Raw genomic sequence first — 26,777 nt, 5'->3', positions numbered from 1 at the left:
CGGACCCCCGCCGACCCACCTTCCGAAATCCAAAATTCTCCGAAAACCGAAACACGGCTGGTCCCGAGGATTTCGGATAAAGGATAGTCTACCTGTATGACTATGTCAGGCTGTTGCTTGACTCGTCTGTGTGACAGCTCTCCCAATTTTGGCACAAGTCCCCAGATGTTGGTGAGGAGGACTTTGCAGGGTGTACCGTTGCCGAGGTCGATGCCGGGTGGTCCGTCCGGTTTCATTTTTATTATTGTGTTTCATAGCGGTTTGTTACAACTGAGTCGCTTGCTAGGCCATTTCAGAGGGCAGTTAAGAGTCAACCACATTGCTGTGGGTCTGGAGTCACATATAGGCCAGACCAGGTAAGGACAGCAGATTTCCTTCCCTGAAGGGACATTAGTGAACCAAATGGGTTTTATGAAAATCCGATAGTTTCCTGGTTACCATTACTGATACTAGTAATTATTCCAAATTTATTTAATTAACTGAATTTAAATTCCCCAGCTGGTGGGATTTGAACTCCCATCTCTAGATCATTAGTCCCGGCCTCTGGATTACTAGCACAGTGACATTACCACTCCGCTACCGTTCCCTTGAAATGGTGTGATCTGTTTTGATTTCAACACAATGAGAATGAAGAGGATTTATACTGTTTAAAATACAATGCAAATAGAATGTTTGCCTTCCATCCATAAGGTCACAGGTTGCTGCCTGTCTTGAATCTGTCCATCCTGCTCAGTGGAGTGGGATACGTGGTGGTGAAAAAACATAAAACACAAATATTATTGAATAGATATAGCCCCTCCTTTTCTAAGCAGCACTGTTGGTTTATGCCTCTCTTCTAATTAGCCTGTTTGCAGTTTTGCTAAATGTTTTCAATTATATGTTCATGTGAACTGCAATAGAGAGGATATTTCAGATGCACCTAGCATTTAGATCCTGACATCTTTGAAGTTTCTATCTTATTTTTTTTTAAGAAACTGTCTGGTATGCTTAGTTGAAACCAGAAAACTTGAGCACACAAAACCCAGTAAGTCACAAAGGTCCTCAGGTGGACAACTGCATGGAACTAAATGAACAGCTGCACTGGCCTCACTACACCAGCTGGACTTGGATGTTACAGATACATTCGGCTGCTGTAAAAGTAGAGATGTTGGAACCACAGGGCCACCAAGAAATGTGAAAGTCACGGAATCGCTTGACTGCAAGAAATTTTATGGATGAATCTATCGCCAAGAAAATCAAATGGATAATTAAAATGAATTTGAACTGAAGAGGTATTGTTCTGCTCCTGTGACACGGAGTCTACTTCACTGCATTTAATGGGGGAGGGGCAGACCCTGAAAATACCTCGAAAGCCGAATGGTGGTAGTCTATTAATCTATTTATCTTACTCCTGTTCTTTTAGAGATCTAGTAAAAGGACAGCTGAAACTAACAAAATCCCTCTTTGCTTTAGATGCTGCAGGTAAGAAAAATGGAAACTGTCCTCTTGACAAATTAAGTGAAACATGTTCTGCAATATTGGAATACGACACGTTTACACGCAAATTACTGGGTATATCGCAGATGAAATATTTCCATTTCCTAGTATGGTTTAAAAAGACATTTTTCTTTGAAGAGTAGAAAAATGGGTGTGTCTATAAAGTGCAAAATAAAAAATAGAAAGGAGAGGCAATGTCCGGCAGGAGGTCATCCAAATTCACAATTTGAACAGGTTTCTCTGCGTTTGTTGAAATCTTGATATATTGCTGATTTTTTTTGGTCTCTGAAGTAATGGGGGAATTTTTCGGGGGTGGTGGTGGGCAGCGGGCATGTTCGGTGGTGGGTCGGGTGGGAAAATATATTTTTTTGACCGGGTCTGATCCCACTCGACCCCAACCCAGGTTTAAAATTAGACTTAAAAAAAAAACCTGAAACAAGCCTTGGCTGGCAGAGTGGCCCTACTTATCCTACGGTAAGGTGCTGCAGTGATATCCTTCCCCCACCTCTTTCTCCCCGCTGAGGGGGCGGGGCACTCCAGTCGTGCCATAAATGGTGAGGGCGCCTGCCAAAGATAAGGGATCAGGGATGCATCCATGGGATGGGTAGAAGTTCTGCTCCACCCTTAGGGGGTTGTCCCAAGCTGATAGCACCAGTCGTGGAGTGAGCACAGGCACAGGCCCTGGACCAAATTGCCTCCTCTGATCCAATGTCTATGATTCTATGAACTCAAGGGAATTATACATGAGGGTTAATTGGTGTTTAACCGTTCCCCAAGACGTGGATGGAGCAGATCTCAAGTTAAAGAAATCAAGCAGTTTAAATTTGTTATTTTTAATGACACCTTTATAGCTAATTTTTCATTTGCATAATAAAACACAGGCACAGGTACGTGGAAAGAGTACCAGTCAGGATTTTCTTTCTTTCTCTCATTTTTTTCTTCCTTCTTTCATACCGCTGCTTTAATCCTGGAACCCACTGAGCCTTTCAGCAGGCGTTACATGAGAGCACAGTCCTCGCGTTCTCTGATGTGATTTCCAGCCAGAGACAGTGCTGCCATTTCTTACGTGTTACTGTCTGACCCTTCCTAACTTCACCTGCAGGTCCAACCTGCTGACACTGCATGTAGCACGTCGTACCAAAATGTGTGAGAGAGGCCTGCAAATGGGAATATACAGTTAGTGCTAAGAGATTAATCAATTATAACATCATAGAATGATACAGCACAGAAGGAGACCATTCGGCTCATCGTGCCTGTGCCAGCTCTTTGAAAGAGCTATCCAATTAGTCCCACTCTTTCCCCGCAGTGCTGCAAGTTTTTCCTTTTCAGGTATATACCAATTCCCTTTTTAATGTTACTATTGAATTGGCTTCCAACAAGCTTTCAGGCAGTGCACCAGATCATAACAACTTGGTACATAAAAGTTCTCATCTCCCCTCTGGTTATTTTGCCAATTATCTTAAATCTGTTTCCTCTGGCTACCAACCCTCCTGCCAGTGGAAACAGTTTCTCCTTATCTACTCTGTCAAAACCTCTCATAATTTTGAATTGTGGGCACATTCAAATAGAAAACTGCAAAAATAAGGAAAACCACCCTCTTTTGCATAGCTTATCAATAAAGAATGCAATTCTGGATAACAGACCCAAATACAGGATCTGTTTCAGTTCCAAATGTCTTGAAGAGTTTGTATTTTCTCCATAAATGCTATAAATCACTATAAATGTTGACAGCATCCTGTAGTCTTACTCTCAGGTGCGTGTCCTCAGATTATGAGTACTGTAATACCACTGCTGTTAAAGGTGGAAATCAGCTTTTTACTGTAGTTTAATTCAAGCAGCACTTACACAAAATAATTAAGTTTAGTTCCAAGACGAGAAAATTTACCAGTAATGTAAACTGAATTTACAGAGATTTGTCTTCTGTCTTTTTCTCTCCAGATGATTAAAGATTGCGTCAAACAGAGACCAAAGTATCTTCCAACCTCAACAGGTAACACACAGCCTCATGTCTGAAGTGATGTTGGACAATGAAGTAGTTGAAGGGTTAGGTTAGGCTGGTAGCGCCCACACCTCCTCAATGACAAGATCACATTTATCGGGGAAGCGTGATTTAAATCCTGTGCAACCACCAATATTTTTAAAGACGGACTTTTTATTTTGTTTTGGTAAATAAATCTGTTACCTAAGCTTTGAAGAGTGGAAATTTCCCCACTTTCTGGTGACATTTCAAAATTTGAATTTTATTTTTGAGTGTTTTGCACTGCCTTGTGTATTGGTGCAGCCTGCGTTGTGCTTACATGGCATTTGAAAGATTCTGCATTAGCACAATGGTGAAAATTTGCTTCTTCAGTGCCCCGATGCAGAGTTTCACACCTCAGGAGCGCTTATTGCAGCATCATGAGCAGTACAAGCCCCAATTTTCTGATCTAGATGCCAGCACACAAAGCTCTGCACTGGGGACACTGAAGCAAAACTTTACCCCACTGGATTTCTTGCTATACTTATACAAACTGATGTAGTGGGTGTTGGGTATTTTGATATCAGGATATTTAGCTGGCAATAGAATAACACTCCCCTGAAATCACCTCAAATGAGTTTGGCTTGCATTGGCCACTGGTACGACCTGCTCTCGTTTGAGTCCACCTTTTATAAGAATGTATTTAGTTTTGTTCCGAGATTGGCAGCAGTAGAGGGTATCTTGTAGTGCCGGCAATGAGTAAATGTTCCCTCTGCTGCCCAATCCTCTGCAGCCCTGCGAATCAGCAGCAAGACTGCAGAGCTTCTCCAGATTCAACATGGAGTGTGCAGCACGCCATTGATGTGTAGTGACTGGCGGTTCTAAAGAATGATCTTGGAGGAAAACTGTGGGATATTGAGGGGTGGATGGCCTTTTCTCACTGCTTGCTTTCTTATGTTCTGTAGCTGCCTGCAAATAAACAGCATAGTCATTCCACAATAGTTATATTTAAACAATAGCTCGAAGGCATCATTATCTATTGCTCCTCAAATCCATCTTGTTCCCTGTTTTGTGAAGATCATTCTAACTGTATATGAAGCCTGCCAATTGGCTAGAGTGGAGATTGATCCAGTGGTGCAAGTAGAAATTGATGGTAAGAGGAAGCTGACATCGACACAGAAATCGACTAACTGTCCATCCTTCAATGAGGTAACTACTAAATAATCTTGCTGTAGTAATGCATAACTAATTCTGGTCCTCGCCATCTCCCTGCGACTCATCCTCCCATAAAGTGCAACGGCAGCCAATATGACAGCCAGAGACGTCCAGGTGCCCGCTGTGTCCACCTGAAACAGGTGATAGGCTCTTTAATATGCTAATCAAGGACCGAATGGTTGTTTTAAGACCCTGATGGCAAATTCAACAAGAACTGGGCAGTGCATTGTCGAAATCTCGACTCCGAGTAAGACTCTAAAACACAAGCAGTACCGTCAGATTGTTAGTTTAATTTTTACTTGCACAAGGAGAGAGCTGCCTGGACAAAGGCTAGGCCAACATCTGTCAAGGACATCAACGAATGCAGCATATTTATACACTCAAACAAGCAAGCGTTCCATAAATCACGTGTAATGGTATTGTATCATTTTAGTTTGCACAAGGACAATCAAAAGGTCAGCAGGACAGAAATATCTCCAGACAAGGTTAGTTAATCATATATTCTGTCAGGAGGTTCTGTCTGAATCTTGTTACCAAGATGATTTACTTACTCATGTCTGATCATCTTGTTACCAAGATGATTGGCTTACTCAATAGTTTTGCTTCTTTGTCTAGCGACAATCATTCATAGTTTATCTATTCTATAGCCTTATGCCTCCCTTGTGCTAGTGAGTCAATTATAGCTGTTATCACATCCTCAATGTGGGTGGGTATTATGAGAGATCTCTTGGTCCTGGACACGTTGTGACATATCTACTTTTTCTTGCTTTAGCTACAACCTAAGCAAGTTTGTTCTTTTACTTGGCCATTTTATTCTACCCAGCATTCCACAGCATGCACCGTGCAAGCTTCACTCAGTGTTTCCAGACTGCAGCAGCCTAACCAGAGGTCATTAAAGGGACTGATGGAAGCCACTGAAGAACATGTAAGTTTTTTTTACTTACCTTAATGTGGAGTCAGGAGGAGCAGAATACTTCGGCTGCTGCCAGTCCGTGCTCGCACCTCCTCCCATTTGTCTCCCCCACAGGACTTACCTATGAACTTCCAGAGCCCTGAAAAACGAGCCGAATCAGGACATCCAATTGGCTTTTGTTGTATTATGTAGATGAGATCCAAGGCACAAATTCCAGTGAGCACCGCCCACTTTGCACCGGTTTCCAGTGCAAGACCAATTTCCTGGCCACCACCTGTATTTTCCCCCAGTTTTCCTCCCATCTTAAGCTGAGATCCTGTTATACGGGCACTGTCAACCCTCTGGCAACCTTGCTCAAATGGCCATTGTTGAATTGTGAGCCTAGACAGTGATTAACAGCAGACCATTTTGACTGTGGGAGGCTGCACTTTACTTAGGAGGGCATTACAGAGATCTGTGGCCTCGTGGAAGGAAGGCTCAGACGTTGCAGCACAGCGAGGACGGCATTGCCTGTGGCAGTCAAGGCAGCTCCAGTAGCATTTAACTTTTATGCTACTGGAACCTTCCAGGCTGCCATATGTGATATAAGTCACATCTCACAGTCCTCTGTGCACTTCTGCATAAGGGAGGTCAGTAAGGCTCTATATGCTCTGAGGAATGACTACATATCATTCCCTATTGCCAGAAAAGACCAGAGGCAGTCCAACATCTGCACTCAATCCTTTCAGCCCCTTCCCCATGCAGATCACAATAAAAAAGACCACCGATTCCACCACTACCCAATTACCATCATCACTGTTTATATACATCAGAAACAAATGACAGAACCAACATCACTTACAAATATTCAATGATGCACCCTGGTGCTTACCCTTGGTGGCTATCTACAAGTGCCCTCACCTACTCTGGTGCTTCTACGGTGCAACCCCAGTGGAAGCTGCTGGTGAGGTGGATGGCTGCTGAGAGTCTGAAGAGGGCAGTTCAGATGTTCTCCTGGGTTGCCCTCGAGTGGCTGTGGGCCGTGATGGCCCAGCCTCAGACTGCACCATCTCAGCATGGACTTCAGCAGTCAGGGCCGTCTGGCTGACAGGCAACGGCAAGGGCAATGGTGCAGTGGCGTGGGAGGGAGCAGCAATGCTGCCATCCGGAGAGAGGCCAGTAGGTTCCTGCTCCATGATTCCCACACCACTACCTCAGGGCATCTGTTCAGCCCCGCCCAGTGATGATCTGGAGGACAGATCTCTGGGCAGCCAAGACACCCCGCAAGCCCCTTTCAACCCAGGAGCCCAGAGCCACCATGGCAGCTGCCCGAGCTTCTATTGCAGCAGTTTGCCGCTCCATGCAGGCTGCAATGACTGCAGTGAAAGCTGCAACTTCAGTCATAAGAGACTGCAAGACGTCGGGCTCCACCGGTCGCTGGCTGGAAGTCACAAGCCTCTCCACACTGGAGAGGATGGGTTCCAGGCTCTGCATCCAAGCATGGACCAAGGTGGAAACGGACTCCTCCATCCATCTAGCCACGACCTGTAGGCTTTCAAGCAGGTTGTCCATTGCACCAAGCATTTGGTTTGTCACACCCATCATCCTTCTTCTGAAGCTTGGCCCTGCGGGGTCTTAATCTGTCTCCTCTGCAGCAGATCTAATATGTGACCTTGCCCCCCTGGAAAGGTGACACCTGTGGTGTCCCTTCTACTTGGCATGGCTACTGTCTGCTAGTGCCCGGTGCATTCCACTGTGAAGATCCCTCTGCTAAGCTAGCCTCTAACTTGCGTGTGGTGCCAGTCTCTGAGCTGGTGCCTGCGACAGTGGTAGCCATTGACGCAATGCATTCATCCTCGGTCTCCTCCTCCTCCCCATCTTCCTCCACTTCCTCCAGGGGGCGAGGTGGCTGGTGCTCTTGCTGAACCTGCTCCATGGGGCGAAGTGCATCTTGCTCCTGGGAGCCTGCAGTGATAAAGCTGGAAGGGTTAGGGAGCATCACATGTGGCCACTATAGGAGGGTGTGTGTGATGAGACCATATGGAGCTTAGGAGTGAGGACAGCTTTGGGTGATTAGGGATCAGGAATAGTTCAGCATCTGCAAGGAAGCTGTAGTGGCTACATTACTCTATGCGGGATGCCCCCTGCTCTGCCTCTGGCCACAGAGTCTGCTACTCGCTTCCCGATCACTGCCAGCACTGCCTCCTCAATGGAGTGACATCATGAATTCGTGCTGCCCTTCCCCCGGTCAGGTCCTGCTGCCGCCTGTTATGTGCTAATTTTTTCTGGATGAGAAAGAGTGATGATTGTTAATGAGTGTATTGGCAGGGGTATTTGTGTGTGTGATGCCTTGCACAGTTGAATAGCTGTGGAGATGTGTCTGAGGTGTGAGTAGTGCCTGTGAAGGACACAATAGTGTGTGGTGTGTGAATGTCAGTGTATAGTTAGATGGTGGATGCAGTGTGTTGTGATGTTGGTGGTGCAGTTATTGAGAAGTGCGTTTGTGAGATGGGATTTTACCTTGACCGCTCGTGTCAAATCATTACATTTCTTGTGGCACTGGAGCCATGTCCTGGGGCCAGAGCTCCTGGCTGTGACCGCCCAGGCGATCTCTTCCCACAAGCGGCGCATCAGCTGCCTCTGTGGCCTCCTTCCCCCATGCGGGTTGAGGACATCCCTCCTCCTCGCTACCTCCTCCACCAGGACCTCCAGTGCCACATCGGAGAACTTGGCCGCCCTCTGTCTTGCTCCTTGCGACATCCTTCCACTCTCAGACGTCTCGCTCCACACCTTCAGTGGAAGTGGGTGAGTGCAGGCTACATATACAGCTCCATGAAAATTGCTTCTAATCCGCATTTGAGAGCTAAACCTGTAGGTTTCTGGTTAATACCTGCAGGCACATTCAAATCATAGTAATCATCAATTAGCCCAAAAATTGCATGCTAAATCCGGAATTTCAAACCGACGTTTCTTATTAGCACTCCACCCATTTAGTGCCCATTTAGTGCCTGTGTGGCGGAGCCACCAAAGGATTCAGATCGTTTGTATATAATTCCTTTAACAACATGTTAGCTACAGCCTGAGTCTGTATCTTTATTTATGCTGTTTAACTGTACAGAGCGTGGTTACTTTAACAGCGCAGTTAAAACGTGATGACGTCACGCCGTTCATCACGTGATCCCCCACTGGCGGGAAGAACGTCATGACGTCAGCCCGGGACCGCCCTAGGCAGTCCTCGTGGAGCCTCTGAAGAGAGCAGACCTACATTCGATGTTATCCTGCAGTTTCTTGTTTAAACCTATTTATTTCATTAAAGTTCATTTTGTTTGATTGCCTGAGCAGAACTCAGTCTTTTAGTTAGGAACCCACGTTCCTACACCTGTTTTCATCCTTTGGCCAAAATAATCCCCATTATCTGATTGGAGTTGCTGGCTTGCCAGCTAGAACCCGGGGATGAGCATTTGTTTGGAAACTGCCGTTCAAAATGTTGGCCTATACGGCAGTTATTCATATTCGTTAGCAGAGGTGAAACTGTTTATACACAACATGGGTAGAATCAGCATTATATTGATTTAGCTTATTCTTGTAATAAGAACTTCACACCAAATGTATGTCACAGAGTGGCATAAATTTGGCACAAAACCTATAATACAGAGCAGTGAATTCCACTTGAGTCGTCTGTTCTGTTTCCAAGACCTACTGAATTATGGCTCAGAACGGGATTAGAACTGACAAAGCCGCCAGATTCCAATGTGGCTCATGAAGCGCATGGCGATCACTCGTGCCTGATTCCGGCACCGCCCTCAAATTGGTAGATTTCCGCTGGTTAAGTAGATTCAATGGGGGTGGATCTCCGCCAGGGTTCTCCCGCTCATCCGCTGTTTACCTTGTATTTTTTCCAGGATTTACGTGGCTCCTTCCGCCGAAGTTATTGCGAACAAGGCAGGAGAATCCTCGGGGAGTTTCAGCCCCAGCATGTTCGCAGCTGGAGCGCTGCCGCTTCCTCCAAAACATGGAGTGGAAATGCACGGCGTAAGATGTAGATTGGTGAAGACGTGGAGTGGGACTCCGTATTTTAGAGGGAAACCATAGCACCTGCTGTCGCCAAGTGGAAGCAGGACAACGTAGGGACCATTCAGCAAATGAGCTTCAATTCGGGTCACCTGAGATTTAGAGTTCTGTTTGGTACACATCAGGCTTACAACATTTGGGGTAGAAATTGGCCATCGTTGCACCTGTTTTCCAGATGAAAAATGTGGGACAAAAAGAAAAGAAAGAAAAGAAAGACTTGCATTTATATAGCGCCTTTCATGACCACCGGACATCTCAAAGCGCTTTACAGCCAATGGTGTATTTTTGAAGTGTAGTCACTGTTGTAATGTGGGAAAATTACCAATTTTGTAAGGCTATGCCTTGCACCCCAAGGGTGCCTGAGAAATGTCTAATGCCATATTGGCCTCAGGTGATTTTCAGGCATCTGAGATGGCTGGCTAAAACAGGCATATATTAATGAGAGGGCCAACAAAGTTTTACCCCTTTATGCACCGAGGCTGACTCACAAGATCATGCTCTTTACGGTGCAGTTCACAGCTTGAAGGTACCCTCACCAAGTATGAATTTGCTGTGTATTTTTTTTCTTAACAATTAATCATTTTACGATTTTCAACATATCCCCAACCAGGCAGTCCTTTTGTTGAAATATCTGATTAGTTCTCGCATTCTGCCACTATCTTTGATTTTACTGAGCAATCCAAAACCAGCTCTCCTTCTGAATTCACAGATGTCACCATGGTAGCAGCTTTTGTTCCAAGAAGTACAAAGGAGATCCAAAAAAAGAGAATGAGAGGAGCAAAAAGAGAATATAAGAACAGATTAGCAGCTAACCTAAAAGGGAACCCAAAAGTCTTTTATAAACTTATAAATAGTAATAGGGTAGACAAAGGAAGGGTGGGGCTGGTTATGGAGGAGATCTTCTTGTATGGCTTCACTAGAGAAGAGGAAGCTGCCAATGTAGCAGTAAAGGAGGAGATAGTAGTGATATTGGATAGCCAGGATGGAATGCATCCTAGGTTACAAGGGGAGTAAGTGTGGAAATTGCGGAGGCTCTGGCCACAACCTTCCAATCCTCCTTAGATATGGGGCTGGTGCTAGAGGACTGGAGGATTACAAATGTTACACCCCTGTTCAAAATAGGGGAGGGGGATAAACCCGGTAACTACAGGCCAGTCAGCCGAACGTCGGAAACTTTTAGAGACAATAATCTGGGACAAAATTTATCGTCGCTTGGAAAAGTATGAGTTAATAAATGAGACTCAGCATGAATTTATTATATTAAATAAAAATCATGTTTGACTAACCTGATTGAGTTCTTTGATGAAGTAAAGGAGAGGGTTGATGAGGGTAGTACGGTTGATGTTGTGTACATGGTCTTTCAAAAGGCGTTTGATAAAATATCACATATCTTGTTAGCCAAATTAAAGCCCATGGAATTAAAGGGAGAGTGGCAGCATGAATACAAAATCGGGTAAGGGAGAGAAAGCAGAGAGTAGTGGTGAACAGTTGTTTTTCAGATTGGAGGGAAGTATACAGTGGTGGCCCCCAGGCGTTGGTATTAGGATCACTGCTCTTTTTGATATATATATTAATGACCTGGACTTGGGTATACAGAGCATAATTTCAAAGTTTGCAGATGACACAAAACTCAGAAATGCAGTAAACAGTGAGGAGGATAGTAACAGACTTCAGGAGGACATAGATAGACTGGTGAAATGGGCAGACACGTGGCAGATGAAATTTAACGTAAAGAAGTGTGAAGTGATTCAATTTGGTCGGAAGAATGAGGAGAGGCAATATAAACTAAATAATACAATTTTAAAGGGGGTGCAGGAACAGAGAGAGCTGGGGGTGTACGTACAAGTCTTTGAAGGTGGCAGGACAAGTTGAGAAGGCTGTTAAAAAGACATATGGGATCCTTGGCTTTGACAAAAGCAAGGAAGTTATGCCAAACCTTTATAAATCACTGGTTAGGCCTCAACTGGAGTATTGTGGCCAATTCTGGGCACCGCACTTTAGGAAGGATGTCAAGGCCTTAGAGAGGGTGCAGAGGAGATTTACTGGAATGGTACCAGGGATGAAAGACTTCAGTTACGTGGATAGACTGGAGAATCTGAGGTTGTTCTCCTTAGAGCAGAGAAGGTTGAGAGGAGATTTGATAGAGGTGTTCAAAATCATGAGAGGTTTTAATAAGGAGAAACTGTTTCCAGTGGCAGAAGGGTTGGTAACCAGAGAACACAGATGGAAGGTAATTGGCAAAAGAACCAGATGCGACATGAGGAAACATTGTTTTACCCAGCGAGTTGTTGTGATCTGGAATGCACTGCCTGAAAGGGTGGTGGAAGCAGATTCAATAATAACTTTCAAAAGGGAATTTGTGGATGATGCTTCTCCTCCGTTGTATCACATAGGTATTCAGTACCAACAAAATCCCTTTTAAGAAAACTCTGATAGGAATATTCAAGATAGATGTGGCAACTATTTACAATCAGCCGGGTAAGTGTATGTCGTCTGAACTGCCATGAACGTCAGATCCTGTGAATAATAAGGCTTGTTTCCTGCATTGTGCCATTATAATTTTACGTGATATGGTGAATGCCTGAATCATTTTAATGAGGTCCCAGTATCAATTTCACATGTGATCAGGCGGGTACAGCTCCCTGCGGGCCTGTTTTCGCGTGCAATCGAATTACTGGGCCACTGCGTTATCGAAGGTTATGTTGTCGCTAAGGTACAGATTTAATTCCGACAAAGTAGCCTCAAACCATGCAGGAAATGTATTTAAGTTACACCCTTATTCTTGCTTTGGCTACCTCCAGACTCAACTGTTCCAATGTTCTCCTGGCTGACCTCCCACCTTTCACCCTTCATAAACTTGAGCTCATCCAAAACTCTGCTGCTCATAACCTGACTCGCACCAAATCCCATTCTCATATTACCTCTGTGCTCACTGACCTACATTGGCTCCTGGTCCGGCAATGCCTCAAATTCTCGCGCTTGTGTTCAAATCCCTCCATAGCCTCGCCCCCTCCCTATCTCTGTAACCTCCTCCAGCCCTTCAACCCTCCAAGTACTCAGGGTTCCTCCAACTCTGACCTCTTTTGCATCCCCCATCCTCTTCGCTCCACAATTGGTGGAAGGTCTTAAACTGTCTAGACCCTAAGCTTTGGATTTCCCTCCCTACACCTCGCGACCTCTTTCTCCTCCTTTAAGACGCTCCTTAAAACCTACCTCTTTGGCCAAGTTTTTAGTCACCCCTCCTAATAGCTTCTTCTTTGTGTCAATTTTTAAGAACATAAGAAATAGGAGCAGGAGTAGCCCATTCGGCCACTCGAGCCTGCTCCGCCATTCAATAAGATCATGGCTGATGTTCCACATCAACTCCACCTTCCTGCACTATCCCCATATCCCTTGAGTCCCTTAATGCCCAAAAATCTATGGATTTTTCTGTTTTCAGTTTTATCTCAGTTTTGAACATACTCAACAGCTCTCTCGCCCTGATGCATGGGTTGCACCTGGCCCTGGTTACCCTGTTTCCCCATGTGTCACCAAAATCGCCAACTTGAGGTGATTTTTTTAGAATATGATGTTCCCCGTGATAGTTTGTCTGCTAAACTCTCCGCTTTCGATGATTAGTGTTCTTTCCCTCCTGCCCTGAAAATTATTTGTGTCCCTTGCAAATTTGATCATCGAGACATCAATTAGTCATGAAGTACCTGAGCTGTGAATATTCTCAGTTTAGAGCCACACAAAGTTAGTATGCAATGCAGCTTTAGGTGAATTGAAAATATATCTGACCTTCCCCCATGCTGTCTGCTGCCCCCTTCGCCCTGCTGGTCATGGTTTCCATGCCAATCCTTGTACCTTCTACCTGCTGAGCATCACTTCTCCACCCCACCCTCGCATGAACATGGCTCTCCCCCACCCAGCACTCTTCTTTACCCACCCCTCATGTTTCTGAGTATATTTTCCTGGCCTCCACCTGTTGAAGCAATCCCTCCCCCACATACTGAAAGTATTTTCAGCTTTCCCCTTGAGATATTTTTCCAGCTTGCCCCAGCCTATGCTGAGCTAGTTTCCTGATTTCCCCCTGGCTCCCTCCCGTACCCATTCACCTCCTCTCCCCATTCCCCTCCTTTTCCCTTACTCCCCTTCCCTGGCCCTCCTCCACTTTCTTACCCCACCCCCCACCTCCTCACCTTACGCACCCTCTCGTGCTCCTCCTCCCCAATTCTCCCTCTCCCCTTCTATCCCCCTTCCCCCACTTCCTCTTCCCCCTTTCCTCTCCTCCAATTATCCCATGCTTCTCTTCAAGCCCTCATGAGATCTTAACTTCATGCGCACACCACGGAAAATGAACTAGTTTAAAAAAAAATACATTTTCCACCAGCTGACTATGAGCAAAGTGAGAATATAAGGCGTTCATCAGCCATCTGAGTTATTTTGTTCATAAATCTTTTTGACTTTCCTGTTGAGCACAATCCTATAGTGTAATTATTCACACCCCTTCCGTGATTTATGATAGATCCATTCCATCATGTTTTATGGTAGATGCAGTCAGCTAAACAGATGAATGACATAGGAAATGTTCACTGAAGATAAGACCTAGAAGCTCATGCAAAGGAAGGTGCTGTGATGAGCAATATACTATGGCCTAGAAATTCGGTTGCTTTGCGTCTCCCGTTAGCGCCCTAACTAGCGCCTGGGCGCAGTGCCGCCAACACCTCCCACAAAATTCAGCGGGAGGTTAGCGACGGCGGTAACCGTTAGCGCCCTGTGGCACTGCGCCGCCGGCGATGACATAATCGCTGTGCACAGCGCCCCGCTCACACCCTGGCCGTAATCTTCGGTAGCGCCCCCTGACTTACCGCCGGACGCTATGTCCGACGGGGTCAGGGGGGCCTACCTGCGGCCGGGGCGGCGCACATTAAAGGAGAGGTGCCAGGCGGCCATTTTTGTTGCTGGCCGCCTGCCAGCACCTGCCCCCTCTGCCGTCCCTGGCCTCCTCTGCAGCACCCCCGCGGAGTGCCAGCTGCACTCCATGAGCCCGGCACTTCTCTTGAGTGCCGGGCTCTTTTGCCGGCGCTCCGCTCCCTGGTGGCCCAGCTGGGCCCCGGGTCGCGCTGCACTAGGCCCCTCCCCTTTAAGAAGGGGAGGAAGGCCTGCAGTACCGCGGTGTGATGTGCTGCAATATTTACTCACAGCACCCCAAGAGGGAGGCAGGGCGCTTCCAGTAGCAACCCGCTTCCCTCTTGGGGTGCTACTGGTGAATTTTAGCCGCGGGGCCGCTAAAAGTAGCGCCCCAGCAAAATCAGCGCCCCAAAGGGGGCACGACTCAATGAGTTGTTTGTAACTTAATTTCTTTTATTCACTTCAGCTAGTTGAGGAAGAGGTAACAATTTCCAACAGCTGGACAGCCACACTAATGTTCCTCTGCCACATAATTTTAGGGAGTAGTACATGGCTTCCTGGAATGGGGGGATTGTCCTATGAGGACAGATTGAGTAGGCTAGGCCTATATTCTCTAGAGTTTAGAAGAATGAGAGGTGATCTCATTGAAACATACAAAATTCTTATAGGGCTTGACAGGGTAGATGCAGGGAGGATGTTTCCCTGGCTGGGGAGTCTAGATCCAGGGGTCACAGTCTCAAAATAAGGGGTCGGCCATTTAGGACTGAGATGAGGAGAAATTTCTTCACTCACAGGGTGGTGAATCTTTGGAATTCTCTACCCCAGAGGGCTGTGGAGGCTCAGTCGTTGAGTATATTCAAGACAGAGATCGGTAGATTTTTGAATATTAAGGGAATCAAGGGATATTGGGATAGTGCAGGAAAGTGGTGATGAGGTTGAGGATAAGCCGTGATCTTATTGAATGGCGTAGCAGGTTCGAATGGTCAATCCTGCTCCTATTTCTTATGTTCTTATGAGAGTGTAGGCTCTGAGCGTTAATAATTCTGACACATTCACAGACTCCTGGGTGAGAATTAGAGAGAAGATAACTTGTTCATCAACTGCAGTTCCAGGATGTTCAGTTTGTCACCAGCCAGGTTCCCCATGAAGCAACTGGTGGGAACTCATCAGATTCATCAGATATACTGATCATAAGCACTGTTACGAGTCAGCCTGCAACCTGTGGCGAAATTAACTGTACCAGCACATGTGTGTTTACAGTGTGCGAGCAATCAATGTCACTGGCCCGTGGAGTCATCATTCACAGTGATGATAAATAACTAAAATATGGGAGATATCACTTTGGCAGACATTGGCACACTCTAAAATCAATTAAAATGTTCTTTTCATGTCCTCAGTTCTGAATGTTTTATAATCTTTCCTTGATATCAGTGATTATAAGTGGGGGAGAACTGTGGGCACACATGACAACACATTTATCTGGTGAATGATACTACTTCATGTGACAGGTGCAGTGTGACTCCAGAGGAATCCACTGCCAAAATGAATGACAAAGCACTCATTAACCCTTTCATTTACAGCCCCCAGTGCCCTTAACAAGTCTTCCTTCCCACCCCCGACACCCACCCCCACAGGTCACATGTTTTATTACAAATGGGCCGTTTTAACAGATCCCCAAGATATTGAAGCAACAAGTAGAGGTTATGTAAAGTGTGACACTGCTGTCTCACAGAAAGGGAACACAGTGAAAGCTCAGGGGTTCAGCTCATTCGAATTATATTGAGAGGTACATATTTTTATAGTCCTTGACTAATTAGAAAAATTGAGTCTGATCTGGGCTTCAAAAGTCATCGGAATTAACAGGCAGTGCTTGCTAACTGAAATTAATTCATAGGTTCTAGTATCAAATAACATGCTTTATATTTGTTAAAAGAAACCTATGTAAAGTCTTCACTGCCTAGTTTTTAATTAGAGGCTTGGGGATGTGGAATACTCTTTTAGTGGGGAGTGTATTAAATGCAACCATTCAAGGCATTTTAAATTTTCTCGTATCAAGAATATTTAGTGATGATTTATCTGCATAATTTATATGAAAATTAAAATACATTTTGCCCTCATTCATTTAGATATTAGAGTTTGTACCCTGGACTGTCCCTCTTTACACCCAACTAATACTGTACAAGTAATTTAATTAATGGGCTATATGTTCACCAATAGCAGACTGAACAGATGCAATTGAACCAGTTTGTCATGTGAGGGGCAGTCACAGAAAATAAAATGGGGTAATGGACGACCTAAGGAAAAATCTGTGTCACATGCGAGACACGAGTGAGTTGATGTGCATCCATTTATTGAGCCAATCATCACAATCTCTGTGACATATGCTAACAAATCTCTTAGTTTTGCCTGTTATGTGACAAGATGTGATGCATGTTACGCAGGTGTCATCATCGACAATTTTCCAGAGGGTGACATTTTTTTTTAGTTATAAATACTTCTTCTGAAATTCAGTTCACCACTAACTTACCTCATGACTGTCACAAAGCGTGATGGGAAATATAGTATGATTGCTTAATGAATTGGTAGGATGAGTTCAATGGACCAAATGACCTCTTCTCATTGTAAACCATTATGCAAAAACTCTGTCAGACTTTATGGGGTCACATTTCTGCTCGGATTCTCCCACCCGTCTGGCATAATTTCATTGGAAAAGCCATAGAAAACCCAGAACAACAGAGTCTACAGGCTGGATTTTCCAAGCCCCGAGGAGGTGGGCATGGAGGCGGGACTGCCGGTAAAATAGCAGAAAGTGGGGGCAGATGGCAAACCTGCCCTCATCCCACCTCTGTGCCCTTTTGCCCAGAGGCGGGATGATGTGCTGCTTCAGGTCCTGTCTCTTGGAGGCAGGAAAGGCATTAAATCCTTTTAATTGCCTGTTAACAGGTAGTTAACAGGCAGAAAAAAGGATTAGTGCCATTTTACCTTCACAGGTGAAGGCTTCCCGACATCGGAGAACCCCGCCGGGTTGGAGGAGACGTGAAGGAGGTCTGCGGGGGTCGGAGGCACCTGGAAGTAAGATGTAGAAGTGAGTGATGGGTGCAAGTGTGGAGTGGTAAGTACCTTGTTTTCTTCCTACAGCCTTCATCCACCCTGGATTGGGAGACCCGACATCCTCCTTGTCGATTTCACAGACTGGCTGTTGGATCCTCCAAACCAACAGCCATCTGAAATCGACAAAGTTGAAAGGTTTGATGAGTTCTGAACACAAGAACTCATCAAACTAAAGAGAATGTCAGTGTTTGACAGCTTCACAGAGCTGTCAAACGCTGACATTTCTTCTTTCAAGAAGTCTTGACAGATAGCACGTCAGACGTTGACGTGATCTGTCAGTGACTTCCTCCCTAATTGGCCTGCTGAGCCTGCAGAGCAGGCTTAACAAGCTCAATCAGGGGAAAATCCCTTTGGTTGGTCAGAGGATGATGGAGGCGGGACATTGACATTGACACGACAAGCAGCAGTCCCGCCTCCAACTCGTCCCCATTGAGAAAATCCAGCCCTACATTTTCTTATTAAGCATTATTGAGGTTGTGTTTGGTGCCTTTCAATGAATTCTTCTTCCAGAAACCTCATGCTTCCCAAAGGAATTCCAGCAGAACGATTTTGGTCTTTTTGGAGCATTAAGATTTACAAGGCAGAGTGACTTCCCAAGATGAATTCTGGGATTATGGGCAAACTGATAAAAATCAGCAAAGTTTTAATTGATCCCAAATTATGCGTAACATTTGTTGATCAACAGGTAAAATAATCTCTCTGTGTAATACATACTTAATAATTAATGCATGTTATAGATAGTGGGCTTGGAAAAATACTGGTTACATTTGTTGGAGTCTGTTTGTCCATGGCCTGAGAAAAGTTAGTTTAATGAATTACCGGTGAACATCCCACATTTAATCCAATATGGTGCAGTGAGATAATGAACCTTGATAGAACGCATCTATGAGCTACAGCTAGTTTTCTGCTTATTTAATCCTCTTGACAACTAAGTCAATAGTAAATTTACACTCTGTGAATCAGGGATGGTCATGACATGATGCAGAAGAATGATCGAGCAATAAACTGCAGGAAATCACAGATAACAATAGCTCAAGATTACACAGAATGGATGAAAGAAAATCAGAATGATGGATTATTGGAATTAACAGATCAGCTAGAGCACACAGAAGTATTGGATAACTTTGGCTTGCAGCAGTAGAGTATGTTTTCCGGTCCCAGAGCTATGGCAGTGAGACCAGATGCGATGAGATTTTCAACTCATGAAGAGTTGACCCTGCAGATCTTTTGGAGTTCCCCGTAGTTCATATTCAAGTGAGCACTTGGCATTGGGAGTATGCCAAAGGGGCAGTGGGAAATCTGGCATCTCATCAGCCCTTAAAGAGCCGTGCACCAGAATTAAAGGGATTAAGTTAAGTAATAGAGTGTGGGGACAAATTCTTCTTCAGTCTCTGTGTTCTTTTTCCAGCCACTGATTTTTGGCAACTGTTTTATATGGGGCCAAATAAATGGGGTGGCAAAAAATAGTGGATGGAAAAACAAATGCCGTATAATACTGTGCATTTAAATGTCTTTAAACACATTCTATGCAAAGCATTTAAGACCCGCCAGGAGATTGCATCATACGTGGGTCAGATGGAGATCCCGTGAAAGGGATTCCATGCCCAATTTCCCAGCTCCCGCCCAGATGTTGCATGGTGGCAGAACTAAGCTCATCAGGCCTCCCTGAGGCAGTAATATGTGTCAATGGGCTAGAAATTCAGTAGGCTTTGCGCCCAGTTTTCGCCCAAAGAGGGCTTTTGCGCCACTTGCTGAGCTTTCGCCGATATTCAGCGCTGCGGTAATGGCGGCGTTAACCAGTAGCGCTGCGCCACCACCGATGACGTCATCGGTGTGCGCAGTGCCCCGCTATCGCCCCGCTACCGGCCCGACCGCCATATTTAGTTGCGGCCGCCTCTTCCGCAGCGGCCGCAAACAGCGATCAGAAAACGGGGCCGTCCTGTAGCGTTAGTGGGGCGAGTTAAGGCGGAGGTGCGGTCGGCTGCTTTTTCGGCGGCCGCCTCCACCGCCCCCCCCCCGCGGCATTGCCGGCTGTTTTCCGGGAGCCCGGCACTTCTCCGTGGTGCCAGGCTCATTTGCCGGCACTAGCGAGCGGCGATCTCGCTGTTGCAGGCACCTCCCCCTTAAAAGAGGGAGGAAGGCCTGCAGTACCGCAGCCTGCCGCTCCGCAGCGGGTGGCGCTGCGGCACCTAGCGCGCCGATATTCAGTTTCAGCGCCCCAAGCGGGGGCGCCGAAACCCTTGAATAGCGGCCGCATTCAAGTTGGGGCGCTGAAACTGAATTTCCGGCGGGCGCAAGTGGCTCTGCGCGCAGCGGTACTTTCTGGGCGCGAGCGAGCTGGCCGCCCCAAACTGAATTTCTAGGCCAATATATCTGTATGTAACTGTAGGATTCAGTTAATTGGGAATGATTAACTTAGTCTTGTAAAACTTGACTAACAAAGGGAATCCAGATTTAATCCATTGTGTATAATATAGCCACATTATAAAATGAAGATTGGGGTATATTTGCATCAGATAAGGGGGAAATATTAAAAATTTAGGACACCTCCTAACGTACCCATCTGAACGTCAGTATGCAACTATTTGTGTAAAACATCCAAAGAAAACTCCGTAACTACACACCTGAGCCAATTGATGAAGTTAGGTGAGTTTTGTTTATTATTGTTATTGACACACCTAAGTGCTGGGCAAAGGTCCATCGTGCAGGGAGTTCAAACTAGTAAAAGAGAAGACAGGGTAAATCAGGAAGTGATGGCAAGCTTGGGTTCCAGCAGTATGAAGGTTGTAGGGGGAGGGAAAGACTGAGGGTGGTAAGGAGTTCTGCAGTTTTGAGGATCAGCTAAAAATCAGTTAGAGAATAACACTACAGTCCGTTTTGATTTCAACTTGGTGCAGGTGTAGAGAGAAGGAGGAGCAAGTAGACTAGCATATTTAGAGTCAGAAGGAGACAGAGAAGTAAGTGTAGTGGTGCAGTGACCATAGTAAATGTAGAAAGATTGTGGCAGATCGAGAGAAGTTGGAGGGTAGAAGTGAAAGAGAGATTGCTGATCAGACGACCAGTATTCTGCTGATGGGTACAAGAGGTGTTGATATGGGAGCAGTATTCAAATCTTGGATGGACTTCAACTTCACAGAAAGTTAAGAATTGTTGAGGGGCAAGGAAGTATTTGGCATAATATCAAGCTTCTTGGAAACAGTTTTAGCAAAGGAGATGTGGGAATTCCACTTGAGGTCAGAGGAGGTAATGAAAGTGAGAGTGTTGACAGATGAAGAAAGACAAGGGTAGAGCTCTTAAATGTAAGGGGTTGTAGCTGTTAGACTTGCGAGAGACATGAAAAATTGAAAGAAATGAGAATGCTGATTTTCCTGATCATTGACCCATTGAACACTCAGTTCCATGGGTGGCGGGGGCAGGGGTGGGGGGGGGCGCAGTGGGCAGATGCAGGCAGGCCGCAAAATAGAGGCAGAGACCCAGAGAACCTGGTCTCCACCAATTTTATGTTGCCCTGGGATTATGTTCCCAACGGACCATGGGTCTGCAAGGGTCCCAGAGTTGGTGATAGACTGCAGGATGGGTGGTTTTGTTCTAATTTATACACTAAGGCATGGATGAGAGCTTCAGCAGCAGATGAGCTGAGGTGGGGCGGAGATGGGCGATGTTACAGAGGTGGAAATAGGCGGTCTTAGTTATGCTGCGGATATGTGGTCAGAAGCTGATTTCAGGGTCAAATATGACACCAAAGTTGCGAACAGTGTGGTTCAGCCTCAGACAGATGTTAGGGAGAGGGATGGAGTCAGTGGCTAGGGAACGGAGTTTGTGGCGGGGACTGAAAACAATGGCTTCGGTCTTCCCAATATTTAATTGAAGAAAATTTCTGCTGATCCAGAACTGGATGTCGGACAAGCAGTCTGACAATTTAAAGACTGTGGAGGGGTCGAGAGAAGTTTTAGTGAGATAGAGCTGGGTGTTGTCAGTGTACATGTGGAAACTGACGCCGTGTTTTCGGATGATGTCGCCAAGTGGCAACATGTAGATGAGAAATAGAAGAGGGCCAAGGATAGATCCTTGGGGGACACCAGAGGTAATAATGCAGCAGCAGGGAGAGAAGCCGTTGTAGGTGATTCTCTGGCTACGATTAGATAGATAAGAATGGAACCAGGTGAGTGCAGTCCCACCCAGCTGGACGACAGTGGAGAGATGTTGGAGAAGGGTGGAGTGGTCAACTACTATATTATGGGAAGAATACCTTGGAATGCCAAAATGGGCAAACCTTCTTGTACCCACAGTGTTTCTCAGCTGAATTGGCCTGACATCCCTTTCTGCTGTTTCACCACTAATCTCATTTTGCAGAAGTTCCCAAATGCATTTACCAAAATCTTCTGTAAAACTCCAACTTTCTGTAAAAATATCCATTTCTGGTTAATGAACCCTGCCTGTAATCTGGTGACAGAACAAAATACTGTTTGTCTTATGGTATGTCACAGTACTTTAATGTAAGGATACTCTAATGAAGGTGTCTTGCTATGTTGACTGATGCAATGTATCCACAGGTTTCCTTCCAACCTTTGGCCCTTCCTGGGTGAACCTCAATGGTTCTGGTCAGAACTTTACAGTGGAGGATGAGTAGCAAAACCTCAACAAAGGGCTGGGGGAAGGGACATACTGCAGGGGCAGCCTTCTGTTAGCTGTGGAAGTGAGGATATTGGGTATAGCGACTTCTAAAATCAAACCTAAAAAATCCCCAAACTTCTTTGGAAAAATCAGGAAGAAAGCAAAAACCGGAAACACAGCCACTGACACTGAGGACAACATTGATAAACGGGAGCAGCCGACTTCTGTAGGCACAGAAATTGAAAACATCATCCTCTTCCTGAGGTATGTCTCAAAAAATGGAGGCTCCACATGTAAGTACAATAATGCAATAAGTGATGGTGCTCTGATTGAAGAATCCGTATCAAAAATAGCCCACATTTAATTAGCAAATGACTATCATAGATTTTAGAAGGTATAAATTAAAAAAAATTAAATAACACAGCCCCAATTACAGAGTTAAAGTAGGGTGATTTTCATCGTCATACTTGGGTGGTAAGCTGGCAGAGCGGATTGCCCGCCTCTAAAAGAACCTGCCCGATTTTCACTGCCAGTTTACCACTTTGAGCGGTGAAGGTGAAAATGATCCCTAGTGTGTTCACGGTGTAATCATTGGCCCGGAATTTGCGGTCAGCGGCGAAGCAAAGGCGTTCGCTGTTGGCTCCGAAGAAAACTGCCCACAAAGATCTCGCAATCTCTGTGGCAAGGTGTTTACCTTTTTCAACGCATTAGTGAGATCAGTGCTGTATAATGGGGAATCCCTACTGCGATCTGCTGTGCCCACAAAAGGCTGTCTAAGCAGGCAATCACAATGCAGAATTCTCACAGACAGGTAACCAGGAAGTGAAGAAGTTGCTTTTATTCTGACTTTTTAAGCTTTACAATTGAAATAACCGTGCATGCGTAAGATATTGAATGGACCGCGCACCAAAAACTAAATTACAGGGAACATTGGTGTGGGGGCTCAGAGCGGGGCAGAGAGGAGGGAGGGAGGGAGGCAAAGATCAGGGGTTTAGAGGGAGGGGGTGTCAGCAGATCACAGGGAGAGAGGCTCAGGATCGCGGGCTCAGGGAGTGTGTTGGCCGATCGCGGCAGTAAGGAGAGGCTGCGATCAGCAGAACATTTATTTGAGGGGACAGGAAACGGACTCCTTGTCCTCCTGGCTCACAAACAGTGCTCTAAAAAGCCCTTAACTGTTTGAGCAGGCAGCCCCCATCTCCATTTAGCTACCGCGTTTCCAGAGCCCTGGGAAATCTATTGATTCTCCCCAACTTATTTCTTCCCCTGAAGGATGGGAATAACCTCAGGCAATACTTCCAAGAAGATAAAATTCTGTACAATTTCATCCCGATTCAGAAGGCATTTGAGTGAAATCTCTGGGATGGTGTTAAGAAAATGTGGCTCACTTGGTATTACCTCTTTGAAGTTGTCACTGGTATAGAAAGTGGGAAAACGCAGCTCTGTCCCACCGCCCGAGTGAGAAGCACACAAATTATCTGTGAAAGATCAATGGAGCATGAAAATTATTTTGCCATAAAAATGTTAACTTACAATGTGAATGATGTGAGAAAAGGAAAGGTAAGCAAGATAATTCTGTTAGGAATAGGATTCTAAAGTCAGTCTGATCACAAACTATTAGCAAAGGAGAAATATTTGGTTTTGCTGTATTTTCTGCTTTGGGGAGCTATTTCCAATATCCTGTAAATTTTTAAATATACTAACTGATAAAATAAAAATATAGAGAGAATGCACCATGGGAGCAATGCTTTATGAAAAGTAACCAATTATTTCACTGAGCGAGAGTTATTGAATTTCCCTGGGGGGAAAAAAATAGTTAATTGTATTTAAAAGAATATTTCTTTCCTCTGAAGTACAATGGGATTTGTTTGCAGCAGCTAAGATAGCGCTGTTGTTTGTTTGAGATGGGGTCGTAAACTTTAGTTAAGTGCGCTGACTTGTGCCGATATGCTGGTGCGGTGCAGTGGGCAGTCAGAAAGGCAGGTTCGATGCCTTACGTTGCTGAATTGCCAATCTCAATCAAGCTGCTGTGAGGAGACACCAAGTTGAGGCCAGGCACCTCCCGAGAGGAACCGGGAAATCAGAGAGAGTCACCCCCAAATCACAGTCATGTGCTTTCTTATGGCTCGGCCAAGAGCAGCATTGGCTGCCTTTTCAACACGAGGTGGTGCAGGAACCAGGGAGACCAAGAGGATTCGGGAGAAAATCGAGGGCTTCAGTAGCAGTAGTACCTGTCCACGCTGCCTTGTTCCAGGTATGGAGTGTGCTAGCCATAAGCCACTCCTGAGATGTGGAGAAGATCCACAATGAGATTTAGGCCTAGAAATTCAGTTGGCTGCGCCAGCCGTTAGCGCCTTAGGAGGAGTAGATCTCGAGCGCTAGGCGCTTAGCGCCCAGGCGCAGCGCGATCTGCGCCTCGCCCCAACTTCAGTAAACATTTAGCGCCGGCGCAAAGTCATTGCGCGCGCTCATCTGCGCGCGCAGATCATGACGTCATTTCGTCGTGCAACGCCCTTTGTGCGCCCGGAACCGGAACTTCACTCGCGCCACCCCATTGTGCGCCTGGCGGCCCGAACGACTGTGAAGTGGAACGGTACACAGCCGAGGCGGGCCGCGGGGAGCGCAAATTAAAGGGCACTCCTGCAGTAGAAAAGGCAGCCGTTTTGCAACACTCCTTCAGGAGGAGGAGGAACAAACTGATGGAGAGAAGCCCTCCCCACAAATACACTAGTCTCGGCCTGTCAAAAAAACAAATCCACCCTCCCTCTTTAAGAGCTCACCGGAGCCAGAGTGTCTACCGGCAATCAGCAGCTCGCCGCACCTGCCCTGCGCCCAACTTCCGGTGTTAGCGCCCCGGGCTGCCAGCTTAGCGCCTAATGATAGTCGTGCATCGCCTGTTTTAGCGCAGCAGCAACCTCTTAGGGCGATGCAACTGAATATCGGCGAAGGGGGCTCGACTTTGCGCCGGCCGCAAACTTTAGCGGCCGCCCGACTTTACCGCCCCAAAAGTGGCTATACTGAATTTCTAGGCCTTAGTCTTTTACAAAGAGATGGGACTTTATTATCAATTGTAATGAAACAATGTCGGTGCAATATTTTAGTGAAGGCTTCTCTCAATTCCTGAAAGTTACCTAAAGGAGAAGCTTGTTTCATGTTCACAGTAAGAACGATCTGCACGTGAGACAGGGAACACACAAGCATTGTGGTTGTGAAGTGGAAGCAATGTATCCACAGGCAAGGCCAGCATTTATTGCCCATCCCTAATTGTCCTTGAGAAGGTGGTGGTGAGCCACCTTCTTGAACCGTTGCAGTCCGTGTGGTGAATGTACTTCCATGCTGCTGTTAGGGAGGGAGTTCCAGGATTTTGACCCAGCGACTATGAAGGAACGGCGATTTATTTCCAAATCAGGATGGTGTGTAACTTGGAGGGGAACTTGGGGGTGATGGTGTTCCCATGCGCCTGCTGCCTTTGTCTTTCAAGGTGGTAGAGGTCATGTGTTTGGGAGGTGCTGTCGAAGAAACCTTGGCGAATTGCTGCAGTGCATCTTTTAGATGGTGCACACTGCAGCCACGGTACGCTGGTGGTGGAGGGAGTAAATGTTTAAGGTGGTGGATGGGGTGCCAATCAAGCGGGCTGCTTTGTCCTGGATGGTGTCGAGCTTCTTGAGTGTTGTTGTGGCTGCAACATCCAGGCATGTGGAGAGTATTCCATCACAATAGAGAAGAAAGTAGTATTAGAGGCAAAAGTAGTACCATATTAGAGAGGAGCAGACTAAGAAAGACTACGAAAATTCAAAAATGGGTTTAGAATGCATGTACATAAACGCACAAAGTGTGGTGAATAAGGTTGGTGAGCTACAAGCACAAATTAGCACTTAATATTCAAGGGTACAACGTGTTCAGAAAAGATAGGGAAGGGAAAAAGGGAGGTGGGGTGGCAGCGCTGATTAAGGAAGACATTGTAGTGTTGGAAGGGGAGGATGTTCTTGAGGGGACAAGGACAGAATCCATTTGGTTAGAGTTGAGGCGCAAAAAGAGTATGATCACACTATTGGGGGTATTCTATAGGCCTCCAAATAGTGAGAGGGAGGGAGAGGAGCAAATCTGCAGGGAAATCATAGAGATATGCAAGAGCTATAGAGTGGTGATATTGGGGGACTTTAATTACCCAAATATCGATTGGGATAATGCTAGGGTAAAGGGAAAGGAGGGGGAGGAATTTCTGAAATGTGTTCAGGAAAATTTCCTTGACCAGTATGTTCTTGGCCCAACTAGGAAGGAGGCATTGCTGGATCTGGTGCTGGGGAATGAGGAGGGCCAGGTCGACCAAGTGTCTGTGGGAGAACACTTGGGTACGAGTGATCATCGTATCATAAGATTTAGATTCGCAATAGAGAGGAGCAAGGAACAATCTAGAGTAGAACTTCTAAACTGGAATAGGGCTAACTTCAATGGGGTGCGAAAGGATCTAGCCAGGGTAAAATGGAACCATAGACTGACAGGAAAAACTGTAACGGAACAATGGGTGATCTTTAAGGAGGAGATGTTCCA

General features: G+C 45.8%; 2 protein-coding genes across 5 annotated transcripts in view; one reads left to right on the top strand and one right to left on the bottom strand.

The window, feature by feature from the left end:
• LOC147115177 (fer-1-like protein 6) overlaps positions 1-26,777 on the bottom strand; it is a 904,394-nt gene that overhangs the window by 602,848 nt on the left and 274,769 nt on the right. The window lies entirely within an intron of this gene.
• Positions 1-26,777, top strand: part of LOC147115178 (V-type proton ATPase subunit C 1-A-like) — a 241,258-nt gene that overhangs the window by 72,922 nt on the left and 141,559 nt on the right. For 3 of the 4 annotated variants that reach the window (XM_085993504.1, XM_085993503.1, XM_085993506.1), the window contains exons 3-5: positions 1,403-1,461; positions 3,415-3,466; positions 4,511-4,642. The gene's annotated coding sequence lies outside the window, so the exon portion shown is untranslated. Of the gene's footprint in view, positions 1-1,165; positions 1,272-1,402; positions 1,462-3,414; positions 3,467-4,510; positions 4,643-26,777 lie in introns of those variants that run through there. The other variant, XM_085993505.1, reaches the window with a different exon arrangement.

This window comes from Somniosus microcephalus, chromosome 7 (genome assembly GCF_052327205.1).
Source record: "Somniosus microcephalus isolate GS21.2 chromosome 7, FLI_Smic_1.0, whole genome shotgun sequence".
Classification (NCBI taxonomy): Eukaryota; Metazoa; Chordata; class Chondrichthyes; order Squaliformes; family Somniosidae; genus Somniosus; species Somniosus microcephalus.
This window is presented reverse-complemented; position numbering and strand designations above follow the sequence as displayed.